The following is a 14,259-nucleotide window of genomic DNA, read 5'->3' on the forward strand; positions in this document are numbered from 1 at the left end:
AAAGCTCTTAGTGAGGTTGGTGTAGATCTAATAAATCTGGATTAACATAGTGGAAATGGAGTAGTACCTGAGAAATGTAAGAGGCAAGAATCAGAGTTGATTAATATGGTTTATGGAACTAAAACATAAACTGTTGCTGGAAAGTATTGCAGATATGGGCCATGATAGAGAAGGCAGAAGAGTGAGAGGTCTCACAGCTTTTTCCAGAAAGAGGTTTCAGTACACTGTACTGTCCTACACTGTTCCTCCCACATACTCTTCTGTCAACCCCTCCCTTGCATGATTGGCTCCCTAGAGTGGGAACTGCCAGAGGAGCCTCCCTTCTGTTGGTCATTCATAGTGAAATTTATCTCAGGCTGCTAATGAACTGACTTTGAGTTACAAAGGGGTGATTTCTTGAGTAGACTTGACCTAATTAAATGAGCCATTAGAAGAAGGCAACGCGTCAGAGAGACGCTGTCCTACTGTTCTGGAAGATCAGCGTCTGTAAGTTCTGGAGCAGTGAACAATTTCATTTTTGCCAACAATTATGTGTGCCCAAAAGAAGACTCCAAGCCATGTGAGGTACATCTCTCGCCAGCTCCTGGATTCCAGCCTGATAACTTCCTGGAGACCCATTTATGACTGACATACACCAACAATGAAGTAATAAATTTACATCGTCTTAAAGTCTAAACATTTTACAGCAAAAGAGAAATAATTTGGTGATATTCTAGTGAATAAGAAAACAGCATAAACTTGCTACAGATCAGTAGATCTGTCCAGGACTGAGGCCAGTGACAGTCATAGCTGTCCTGAAAAGAGAATTCCTCGTTTGTGATGAGGCATAGAGTCTCAGTGGTGGTGTTGTTGGGTGAAAAGGACCCCAAACTCAATAAACTTCCATAAGGGAACGAACTTGAGTCTTTGTCTATCCTACAGTCCTGTCTTCAATAGTGCCAGCCAAACAAGATCCTGTCTGTCCCCTTACCTTGCTTTTATGCTTTTATGCATATACTACAATCTGAATGGTCAGGGAGCTGGGTGAGGAAGGAGAGAAACGTAACATGGAGATACACAGAAGAGCTTTTCAGCCTCTTCACTTTGCCCATTGCTAGATTTCCATTCACCTAGTTTTAAGTGTGGACAATGTTCATTCTTTCTTTTTTCCATTTCTACCCTAACCTGCACCTCAGAAAAGGAACTAGCCTATTGCTTTCTTTCCAGATAAAGTAACTAGAAAAAAAATCTGAAAAAAGAGGAGGAGGAGGAACAGGAGAAGGAGGAACAGGAGGAGGAGGAGAGGGAGAAGGAGAGAGAGAGAGAGAGAGAGAGAGAGAGAGAGAGAGAGAGAGAGAGAGAGAGAGAGAGAGAGAGAGAGAAGGGAGGGTGGAGGAGGGGGAAAAGGGGAAGGGAAAGAAGGTGGGGAAGGGGAAGCAGAGAAGGGGAAGGGAAAGATTAGAAGCAGAAGCAGTAGCTATATTCAAGACTTAGCCAAGATTTTATTCAAGGAGAAAGGAAGGATTTACTAGGTTTACAAAGCATTGTTAAAAACAAAACAAAAAACACAAAGTTACCTTCCAATGGTATAGACTGGTCTGTTCTTTGAACATACGAGCTTCTGAGATGTGACTGATGATGTTACAAACCAAGAAAAGCCTTTTCTGTTTCTTGATATAAATACTCTGTTTAAGAGATTAAGTGAGAAAATGATATTCATGTTAGCTGAAGGAAACCTTGATACTGACATAACTCAATGTCTGGCAACACAGATAAGGGCATGAATAAGCTTCCAATCAAGTTGTGTTGAGTTCTGGTGCAAAGGGATTTTTAAAAAAAGAGTATTTTGTTTCTTTCTTATTCTTCTTTCTTGAGTTTTGGGTCTAAACCCCAAGCCTTTGTATACTATTAGACCATCACTCTACCACTACTAAGCTATATGCCCCCAGATATCCTTTGTTCCCTTTTAAGGAGAATTGAAAAAAGATTGGGATCCGTAACATTCCTTTCATATCCAAATCTAAAATGACAGCAACAGTTCTCCCAACAGCCCAACTGAAGTAGAAAAACCTTCCTGCACATGAAGAACCAAAACTCTTCTAAAGCAACTCAGAATTTACATAGTGAGGAAAAACACCTTTGAGAACTGTCACTCCAAGATCCACAATTTACCTAAAGCCCTTCCTCTTGAACCAAAGGTGACAGGAATGGTTAAGTGTATTCAAATACGAGCAAACACTGCCTCTGTTAAGAAGTATCATATATGTGTAAATGCAAGTTTAAAATGTGATAAACTGGCAAAAGCAAATTCCTGTTCTAGTTCTGAGAAAGAAATAACAGAGGAAAATATGTTGGGGACACAGACAAGGGAATTTGAATAAACAAACAAGTAATGAACACTAGACAAGGGGGAGGAGAAGGGTTGATGCGAGGCCAAAGTGGAGCAGAACCAACATGTACTAAGCCAGAAGCAAGGGAATTGTGCAAGGACCACACAGGCCCCTGAGATTTCTGAGGTTAGTTCTGGAGAGGACTGAGCCTGGCTTTTCCAACTGAGACTAGGGACTGGGCCTAGGAGAGGCCTGTAGAGTGGGCGCCTATCATGTGACATTCTTTTGTGGAAAAGAAGTGGCTGCTTAGAATGCTCTCCTGAGTACCTTCCTTCCTAACCTGAGGGGCCCTGTCTGCAGCAGATATTCCTGAGTTTCTGAGGGCTTACACTTGTGATGGCTTTGAATCCCAACTACATTCTCTGCCTAGAATGTCTTTCTGTGACATCTTCCCTTCTCCCTGTCAAAATTTTGGGATATATTTAAGACCTAACTCAAAATCTACCACTTTGGAAGAGAAGAAATGAATTGGTGATTAAGAGTACTTGCTCTCCGAGAGGTCTGGGTTTGGTTCTAAGCACCCACATGAGGGCTCACTACTACTTATAACTCTAATCCCAGGGAACCCAATGGCTTCTTCTGGTCTACCTGGATACCAGTCACTCATGTGTTACACATCTATACATGCAGACAAAACACTCATAAATATAAAATAAATCTTTAAGAACAAACAGCGCACTAGTTTATCAAGGCCACAAGCACATCCCTCCTCTCCACACTTCTGAAAAATCTAGAGGAGAAAATGAACTTGGCATGCTGAGAACATCTTCCTTAAGCAAGGGATGATCTGAAAATCTTCCATTCTGTCCCAGCTCTCCCTTGCTATATGACAAACACTCCTCAAAACCTCAGAGACTTGGAACAGATACTTTATTACACTCATTAGTTCCATATGTCAGAGTTCTGGAAAGAGACAGTTCTCTGTTCAACCTGTTTGGGGCCTTGACTGAGAAGACTTTCATGACTTGGAATGACTCAAAAGTTAAGGGCTGGAATCCTTCAGTTTGGCAGACTCGCACTGACGATGTCTTCTTCAGTCACCTATCTGTTGCCCAGGTTGGCACAGCAAAAGAACAGTTCACCAGAGTGCGACAGCAGCACAGCAGCCATGGGCAGGCCAGATTCAAGCATAAGGTTGGCTGTCTGGCTGTCTGTGACCTATCCTTGGAGGTCTGAGAGCATCATTCTAATTTTCTTACTTGATCCAAGTAGACACAATCTGTCCAGATTCAAGGGGAGGGACACAGATCCCATGGCTCAATAGAAGAGGAAGCAGAACTTTGTAGTCACATTTCAACCTACTATAGAGGCTTTTACATGTGTAGTGCTCACAGAAACTGTCAAAGAGAATTATTGTTTTCTCCTTCATAGTCAAGAAGATAAAGTCACAAAGAAGTTAAGCAAGCTAACTAGACCTTGTGCCTAGCAGAGAAAGCCCAGATGTGTTACATGTCAATGCCACCAATCTGGTTTCCATTCAGATTTGCTACCACTACCCTTAAGTGACCATCACAATGACACTTGCGTCTTTTGTTTCTCATTACAAACACATGATCTACACACCTAACTTACAGTGACACTTCATTACAGCAGCCCCTTTCCATAGCTCCTGCAAGGTCACTGGATCCTTCTTGACTTCCTTCCTAACCTGTGTGTGCAAGTAGAGCAGACACCAAGGCAGCTCCTCCAAGGTAAAGAGATGACAGCATAACAGAAGTCAAGTGCACAAAAAATACAAACCAGATTGCCTTGTACAGGAAAAAAAATGTAAAACCACCATTGTTCATTAAAAAAAAAATCTTAGAATACTTATCCTGTATTTAAAACTATTCTATATAATAAAAATAAAGGAAGTCTTTGTCCTAAGGGAGCTGACATGGGCTAATCAACAAATCACAATATAATGTAATGTCAGACAATAACAAGAAACTATGAAAATGCATAGGAGAGTAGAAAGAGGATAATATTTTGCTTTAGACAGGCATCAGAGACTAGAACTACACAAGGGTGAGAAAGGAAAGGAGGATAAACAATCAACCCAGGATAAACAATGAACAAATGAGGATAAACAGGATAAGCAATCAATCCAGGATAAACAGTAAACGAATGAGGATAAGCCATCAAACTAGTGCTGAGGGTCTCATGGACCACCTTGAAAGGTTTGTATTTTATCTTGAGCAACATGAGTAGGCACATACGACTTAAACTGATGGAGGAGGGTTTGCGTGAAATGATTTCATTTACATTTTCTAAAGTTAGTGTGTGATACTCTGAAAATAATTTGCTATAGTGGAGCATGGCAGATTAAAGGCAGTCACAGATTTTTTGACACTCTTCTCATTGAAGAGTGGGGTCTATTTTTATTTCTCGTGAATCTGGGCAGGCTCTGTGGTTGTTTTGACCAATAGAATATGGTGAAAGTGACACTTTGCCAGTTTTTCCAGCCTATGTCTTTAAGAATTGACAGCTTCCACTTCCAGTGTCTTGGAACATGGACCCATATACCTGCCCGCCAGGCTACAAGGAGGCCAAACCAGCTCATGCTCTGGTTCCTGTGGAAAGGAATCTAGCTCAGGGTGACATCCCCGAGAAACTCAGACAAGAGTCAGCCTGGTGTCTATCATGTGAGTGACCAGCTTAGACAGGTCTCTCGGGCATCTTGGTGATAAGCAATACAGATAATCTTTCCTGACCACATCTTGAGTTCTTGACCTACATAACTGTGGGAATGAGTTTGGGGATAGTTTGTTATGCAACAATTAACAACTGAGGCACTGTTCAGAAGATGGAGGGGGTAGAACAAAGGGAAAGTAATCACAGGAATCTTGATGACACATAATCACAGGAATCTAGATGGGGAGCTGTCAGTGGAGAGAGTGAAAGTTACAGAGATTCAGGACATACAAGGAATCAGTGACTATATACTGCTGACTAAAATCTTACATAGAAACAAGAGTTATCTAAAATTAATGGTAAAATGTTACATTATTGTTTTTCCTAAATGTTAGACATGTTGATCTTTATATTTTGTATCTGCATTTAAAATCTCATGATAATATATGGGGTAGGTATTGTTGATTTCCATGGGTTATAAGTAAGAAACTGAGGTAATGGAATTAACTAGAATCCAGCACATGCCTCTATGTGGTAGAGTTGTTTCTGGTAAATTGAATCAATCTGGGTAGCTCCAAGAACAGGTCTGAAACTCATTCTAGTCACTGCATTATACAATGGTCACTATGATTTTAATTATTCTAGTAGTTTTCATTAGCTGTGTAATTGTTGGGCAGGCTATTTGACCTTTCTAGGACTTGGTTTTGAGATCTGTAAGCTGTAGGAGAAGACAGCCATTTTGGCCTCTGCAAATTTTGACATCCAGTGGTCATAAACGCCAGAATCCCTAGAATTTGGTATGTTTATTTTTAAATTTTAAAATGGATAACCTCAAGTGCCATCACCAGAAACAAAGAGACAGAAAGTTTATAACAAGTGCAAGAGACATTCCATGCTCCTGTAATATGTGAAAGATTGGGTATCTTACACTAACCCTCTTAAGACAAGATCAGCAAACCTTGATCAGCTGTACCTTGTCTCCCTTTCCTTGAGCTCCACAGCCCAGAACTATGCAGCCCCTCAGTGTTGCTGACCTTGGGACTCTAGAATTACTCTGAGGACCAGGAAAAGTTTATTCAGGATGATGGAGAAATAGAAGCATTTCTACTTTCTAACCATAGGTCTACACCATTCAATCACTTCTTGTCATCACCCAAGCAAGTCCCCAAGGGGGAGGGGAGATAATACTAGTAGCAGCATACAATTTTAGTTTTAAGTTGCACGTGTCTCCATTTCTTTCAAATGACTTCACTACCAGGATCCACAAAGACAGCAATGATTCTAACTACAAAGGACTTGAATATTCTTAAAAGCGGGGACATACATGCATACATACATATATATACATATATATACACATACACACGCACATTCTGAGAAACCAAGGAATCATTTTTTACCATTATACAATTATGTTTTTTCTTGAGAGACAAAAACCAGAGAACTTTGTGAGTGCTTATTATTCACAGATCCTGCATTTTGTGTGTACTCTTTCTTTTGACATTTATGCTAATATCATCTTCCCGTTCTCTGGAACAGAAAACTAACATTTTTACAGGCAGGAATGTTCAGAACTGATATTTGAGTTCAGATGTTCAAACTAAAGCATAGGTTGAACTTTTCTACCATACTCCCCCTCTTTTATTGCTTCTTTAAATGTCACGTGTTAATATAACATGGGAATGAACTTCTCAAGATCAAAGATCATCACATGGGCCCTGAGTAGCCTGAAAAATCAACCTTTATGAACCTATAAAGTATTAGGAATTCCTTGGGAATTTTCCCATTCCATGTTGCCTGAGCATTCTATGGTGGTGCAGAATGACCCTAGCTTTCCTTATACCCAATCTCATTCCCATTCTAGGAATGGTTAGGGTTAGGGTTAGGGTTAGGGTTAGGGTTAGGGTTAGGGTTAGGGTTAGGGTTAAGGTTAGGATGGCTGCCCATGACTCTCAGCTTCTGTCCTCCTGGAAGTGCCATGTACTCTCACTGAACAGGGCTGGTCCTTATTTCTCTAAATACTGTTTACTTATCCTCATTGATCATGGGGTAAGCTGCCTCAGAATATCCAGAAGTCCAGACTTTATCTTCTCAACCATGGCCATTACATTGCCGTGTCAGTGTGGTGTGTCATGATTTGTTCAAAAAGTTCAGATGTAGAGGTTTGGGTCTTGTGTAAGAATGTCCCTTGTGCTTTCACTAGGTACTTTCAACACATGTCTAGCCAGTAATAAAGTAGTGTTTAAGTTTTGATTTATTATTTTTGTCATTTTTTTTCAGGCATAATGCTTCTGAGGAAACTTATAACAGCATGTAAGATCAGAGCAAAGCCTAATTTATGTACTCATAGGTCCTCTGATAATATTACATTAATAGGGGCAGTGGTGGCACACGCCTGTAATCCCAGCACTCTAGGAGGCAGCAGCAGACAGATTTCTGAGTTTGAGGCCAGCCTGGTCTACAGAGTGAGTTCCAGGATAGCCAGGGCTAAACAGAGAAGCCCTGTCTCGAAAAAAAAAAAAAAACCAAATCCAAAAAACAAACAAACAAACAAAAACAACAACAGCAATATTACATTAATAATATCAAAGACTTCTCACAAGATTTCTTAAATATAAACTCGGCCTTTATCAGAGCAACTTTCAGCCATTAGCTATCAGCTATCAGCCCAGCTTAGCCAACTTAATAGACCAGTGCTTTGCTTCTTGTCTGCTATTGTGCTCTCTCTCTCTCTTTCTCTGTGTATGTGTGGGGGGGTGAGTGGGGGTGTGTCTGTGCATGTGTGTCACAAACCTTAAAGCAGAAGAACGCTTGGACTAACACCCAGGCAGTCCTCTTCCTTTGCCAAATATCACCAAATCTTCACCTGATTTCAAATAATTCTCTTGTTTTACTTAAAGATGGAACCAGTGATATCTTTTTTTTCTTCTCCTCCTGGGAATGGAAGCAAAATGAGGAGAATATTACTGTATTATACCTAGGGGCCATCAAATAAATTCCAATAGAGTGGGGGACAGAGCGGTGCTTTTAAAAAGCCACTCTCTTGGAAAGTTTGCCCTTATAGCAGCACATAAATTGAGTTTTAGTGACACTGTTTCCAAAGAATAGAGGAAAAGCTAAAAGCCTGTGAGCCCCACATGACCTGACACATGTTCAACAGCTTCATGAGGAACAGAAGTTCCAGGAGCCCAGTCAGTCCCTCAGCCCAGCCATGAACAATCAAACGAGGACCATACAGGTGATGTGACGTAACTACCTGATGCAGAAATAGTCCTCACAGCCATCTCAGGAGCTGTGTCCTTCCTACAGTTAGATATTTCTGAGCAGAGATGCTCCTCTTACTCTGATCTGTTTCTTCCCAATGTCATCATTTTATCCTCCAAGCCATCAAATAGATTGAGGTCTTCTTAAAATTTTTTATCTTCTTTACTATTTTAAGTTGATCATCATGCCCTGGTGATGGGTAAGGGATTCATCATGTAGACCTGAAACCAGAAAGTTCAGCCTCCCAGTTGACTGAATGCTTTTCCATGGGACGTGGTTTCCAGAACTCATTCAGTTTTATTCAGCCAAGATAACTATACACTGTAAACACCCTTATTTAAGTGGGGCACCACAGAGGAGTAATGGTTTAACTCTGTGTGGACTCCACAAAGCAGAACAGGACCTTCTCTTTGTGGAGATGAACATTAACACCTCTCCAGTGACATCCATAATTGTGTTACATTTTTAGCAACTACTTCACAGTGGCCTCCTAATGCATGTAATTGGGGAATTAGCTTTAAAAGTGGGGGAAGCAAGATGTTTGCTAGATTCCTGACTCCTGACATCACGGAGCTTACCCTGTTTCTCAGTCCTAAAAGTGCCATTTATTATCCAACACATGTGACAATATCCTTTCTTGAGCAATATCTTGTGGCTACTAATAGTAAGAGTCTAGCTTCAGTAGTAATATACAAATATTAGAAGCTAAAGGACAGACACCTCAGAGAAAACCGAGGGGAACAGTAATAGAAGTTTATAGCAGTATTGCTTCAGCCTTCATCTAGCTTCTTGAAGAACTTAAATCTTATTCATGTAGAGTTGGATAAGTTTGTGTAGATAGTTTTCTTGTCTTCTACTTTAGATCCTATAAGCAGCTAGGTGAATAATTCTGAAATGACAACTTTACAGACCATTAAAAATATGGATAAATGAATAACACACCAGACTAATTAAATCACACTTTTTAAAAGGAACTTAAAATAGTCTTTCATAAGCTTACTAAATAATTAAGTACATCAATGTTTGCGGACCAGTATCTTAAGCAACTACTAGTTAAAGCATGCTCCACACTAGGGGGGACAAACACCAGAGAGCTTCTTTGGAACAAAATCTCCTAGTTATACAGAAAGAAATGCCTCCTCTTCTAGTCTTTAAGATTTTCTATGATGAAAAGAAAGTAAAATTTTTAAAAAAAATCACAGAACATCAAAGAGTGGTTAAGCGGTAGTACTCATAATACCCTGGCTTTCTTTATTTGGTGGGAAAACAGTTGATAAAAGCTAGTTGGGTCCAAGGGACTAAAGATAAGAAGATCAAAAGATTGGGATAATTGCTAGTCACTGTTCCTCTGACAAACAATGTTATTATATGAGCTATCAACACCCTAGGCCAGACTTCTCTATGATTTAGTGACTTGAAATGGAATAGAGTTCAAGAAGCAAGATGAGACTCTGAATGTAAATGTGAACCAGGCGTGAAAGGGCATGTAGTCATTATAAAAACTGCAGACTTACTTTTATTGTGGTAAGGAATTGTTTCTCAACATTTCCTTTTTCTGGGTTAAAGATTCAGTTGGACTATGGCTCCCAATCTTCCTTTGATTAGACATGGTCACGTGACACAACTAGCCAAGGACTGTGGAAATTCTATACTTCATTTCTAGTCTTAGACCACAGAAAGCTTGTATACTATACTGGAGTTTCTATATCTCACACACAGCTAGACGTTAAAGAAGGCAGTGATCTTAAAATTGATAACACTAAAAGAAGGGAGAGGCCTGGTTCACTGACTCCTCAATTTCAGAGTTTCCATAGCACACTCATACTATACTAGTTGTATAAGCAAGAAACATATTTATATTCTGATATGAATTTGAAATTTGGAGCTCATTCACAGAAATACCTAGAATTATTGTAACTAGTATGGACATTATTATTAAAGGGTACCACAAGAGCTCTTTGTATAGAAAAATCAACCCTGGTGCTAAAAGATCTATAAAATCTTAGAGACAAGGAAAATCAAGGATGGGAGTGGCGTATAAGCAACCATTTTCTCTGCAAAACAAGAAAGAGCAAAGGCAGACATTAATGAGCACACGGCTTAAAAAATCCTCTAGGGTCGTTTGAGGTCCACAACCTGCAGCATATAAGAAGTGAATACCCACCAACCAATCAAACCGCAAGGTTAGTTTCATAATTTTAAAGCATACCAATAATTTCTACTATCTACAAGTATACTCTAAAATTGCCATTTTGTTCAAGATATCTTTATGTCGGATAAATATAATTTTATTATATTTAAAAATAGTCAAATATTTAGAAAATACTCAAAAGGCATCCTTTAAATAGAATGTGTAGAAGTGTGCTAGTTTCTTTTCTGCATCAGTTGGTTTCTCTAAAGGAACAGAACTGACTAAATGCACACATATATTAAAAAGAGAATTATTATATTTGTTTGCAAGAAGGAGTCTAGGTAACCAAACTGGTGTCCCACACAGGGGAGGCCAACGCAGTAGTTTCTAAGTCCACAAGGCTGGAGGCCTCAGTAGCGGTAAGCCAGTTCTAGAGAGTTGGTCTTCAGTCTCCACTAGAAGTCTGAAGATGTGTTGGGGAATGAATTCTGCCTCAAGCAGGATAAAAGAACTTGCCAGTATCAGGAACAGCAAGCAGGCCAAAAGCAGTTTTCTTCTTCCATCCTGTTACCAGGAAGTACTGCCTACATTCAGGGTGGGTCTTCCTGCTCCAAATGACGGGATCCAGAAACCCCCTCAAAGGACTTTTCCCAGCTGCTTGTGCTTTAATTAACTCTAGATGTGGTCGCGCTGACAATCAAGATTAGCCATCACTTCCTCTAAATCTACACTTCTCCTTTTCTGAATCATCACAGCGTCTGTAAGTCACACAACCAATCAGAAATCCCCTGTCTAGTCTCCTGTTGCAGCTGGGCGAGGTAGGATGTAATGATTGACATCTCCTGTGGAATGTGAGCGGAAGGGCCAAAAGCAACCATCTTCAACCAGATAGAAGTCAATGTGACGACAGAATAGTGGTGTTAGGAACACCTGGCCGTCAGGTTCAGCAGCATCATGGTTATGACGCTAAGACAATGCATCTAAATAGACTATTTTCTGGGTGTGTGTAAATTATGAAGAGCTAATGTTTCTTGCCTGCTCTATAGCTCATGTTCCCTATCTGATTCTTGTTTCCCAGGGCACTCGGTTTCCCCTGGATAGAGATTGTTCAACATTTTAAGCTAACATTATTTTCCTCTTCTCCTTAAATTTAAGACTTAGATTCATCTTCAAAGTTCTACAAAATAGACCAGCATAATTTTTAAAATGGAAACACACAAAGAGAAGCAAAGGAAGTTATGAAATTCTAATTCCATCCATAGCAATTTCACCAAACAAGTCTTTCCTATTGGCATATAACTGTATCTCATATCTTCTGTTTTTATAAATGTAAGTTCATAATCACTACACAGTATCAGGTCAAATTCCTTTTTTAAAGGTTCCTTTAGAAAAACACCCCCCAAAGGAACTAAAATTTAAAAATCCCAATATATACATATGTGTGTGTGTGTGTGTGTGTGTGTGTGTGTGTGTGTGTATGTTTCAGATATAATTTACATGACTTAAAACTAACCTATTAAAATTGAAAAACACTGTGGTTTTAATACACTAGTGATGCATAATAGACTTTACAACTATCTGATTCCAGTTTTTTCCACCTCAAAAAGAAACTCAATATACACTAACAGTTACTCCTCTCTTTCCTTGGCCCAGCCTCTGCCACATAATAGTTTACTTTTTGTTTCTCTGCACTTGTCTATGTTAAAGATTTCATAATGAAACAGCATACCATGCTGCTACTTATACATGTGTTCCTGTGAGTGATCATTCATGTTGTAACATATATCAGTAACTTGGTTATTTATAAGGTTGCATATACTCTCTTATATGAGCATGTCTGCATTATTTATCCATCCATTAGTTAGGTGGGCAGATAACTTTATTTTTGTTATTAAGTTTGTATGTGATATCTGTATGGTATTCTATGGAATAAGAAATAGGCCATTGTTCACTGATAAGTGAATATTAGCTCAGGAGCTTGGAATAGCCAAGAAACAATTCACATATCAAATGATGCCCAAGAAGAAGGAAGGAGAGGCCCCTGGTCCTGGAAAGGCTCAGTGCAACAGTGTAGGGGAATACCAGGACAGGGAAGCCAGAGGGGATGATTGGGGAACAGGGGGAATAGGGAAGAGGGCTTATGGGACTTTCGGGGAGGAGGGAATCCAGGAAAGGGGAAATCATTTGAAATGTAAAGAATATATCAAATAAAAAATAAATTAAAAAACAAAAAACAAAACAACAACAACAAAGAAATAGTCCATTGAATGAGATTGCACCATATTACTTCATTTAAATTTCCAAAGATAAGTTCTCTGACAACACATATTCATAAACACATAAACTATCAATCTTACCTTGTGTTCAGTGGAGACAGCTGGAAAGGACTCTAATACCTTCTAAAGAGGGCTTAAGAGCATATATGGGACAGGGAAAGGGGGTGATTGTGAGGCATAAAGAGGCAACTTTCTAAAACTATAATACAGAAGGGTATATTCAGGAAATCTGCCAGTAAAAATGTCTGTAACCGTTTAAATAAAATGGTTAGCCAGACCAAGGGCAGATGTAGGTCCCGAACTGCGGAGGTGGGCACCTATCTTTTTCAGACCCGAAGCAGCCTGTGGCAGTACTCTTCTGGCCCTCAAAGGCTGAATACAAATCATGCTTGTTGGCAATTTCTGCCGACGCGCTGCCTGGCGCATGGCTTAAAAGCCTTTCTCAGAGCTGAGAATGCATTCCAAGGCAGCAATGACAGCTATAACAATGACGCCACATGTTTAAAAGCCCTCAACAGGAGTAGTCATTCAACACCGCATCCGTTCCTCAGATAGCTCCTGCACAGCGCGAGACAATGGAGAGTGGGCTGTGGAGCTAGGCTGCAGGGTAAAGGAGCAGAAAGATGGTTCGCACCACACTTCAGAGCGAAGTTGCTAAACATTGTTCAGATGAAGTGGCCCCTGTTCCGCCCTCACCTCTTCTAGCCCAAAGGGATCAAGTTCTTCCAAGGCATTTCAGTCGTGAGCAGATGTCTACCGTGCGAGAGGCAAAGGAGACAAAGGGGACCGAGCAGTGCTTGAAAGAGCATAATAAACACAAATTACGCTGCTGCCAATAGACCGTGCAGCTTTCGTTTGCAATCTGGCTTATTCCACGTGATTTGCTTCTAAAGGACTCGGGCTCATTCTGGGATTGGTGTTGGGAGGAGGTTAGACAGATACTCAGTCCTTGGGGTCAGCTCCGTGGGGTGTCCAGTTGGGAACATGTGCTCCAAATGTATTTCTGAGGCTTAAGAATTCTGCTTAAAAAATAAAGCCACAAAAGAGAAAGGATTATCCAGTCTCATTGAAGGGATAAAATAACTATCCTCTCCACGGTCTGCTTTTGCCAGAATCTGCCAAAGACTAATTTTTATTGCTCCATACTAAATGCTACATGTATATGTCTGTATATGTGTGCTCAGAAAACACTGCTTTCTAAAGGGAACATGCCTAAAGTTCACAAGGATGACTCGGCAACAAGGAACAAACTAAGGGACCTTCTTGAGTCTAAAGAAAATAAGAAATTCCTTGGCATTTTGCTGGCTCACAGATATTCTGCAAAATATCCTGGGATAGAGACCATCTGGACAAAGATATTCCCACAAAATATGAACTAGAAAACAGGAAAAAATACACCCCCACTCAGATCCAGGCCAAGAAGCCAAATGATTGACGGTGGTAACTTCATGCAATGCTAAGTGGAAAAGGAGCTAGGCTCTAGGCACAAGGGAGTACTTAGGGAACTGGGGCAATGGCCAACAGTGTCACAAGGGCAGAAAGAACAGGGTCCTGTTTGCCCATGAAGCTGTAGGAGAGTGGCCAAAGATGAGGACAGGAAATTGAG

General features: G+C 40.2%; 1 long non-coding RNA gene across 1 annotated transcript; it reads right to left on the minus strand.

Annotated features, from left to right (window-relative positions):
• Positions 1-1,564: 1,564 nt before the first annotated feature.
• On the minus strand, positions 1,565-13,429 carry LOC127684158 (uncharacterized). The gene is made up of 3 exons (XR_007977737.1): positions 13,350-13,429; positions 7,776-7,916; positions 1,565-1,664 (listed from the first exon to the last, which is right to left on the minus strand). It is a non-coding gene; the product is annotated as an uncharacterized LOC127684158 (long non-coding RNA).
• Between the last annotated feature and the right edge of the window lie 830 nt (positions 13,430-14,259).

The sequence above is a fragment of the Apodemus sylvaticus genome, chromosome 5 (assembly GCF_947179515.1).
Source record: "Apodemus sylvaticus chromosome 5, mApoSyl1.1, whole genome shotgun sequence".
NCBI classification, from domain to species: Eukaryota; Metazoa; Chordata; class Mammalia; order Rodentia; family Muridae; genus Apodemus; species Apodemus sylvaticus.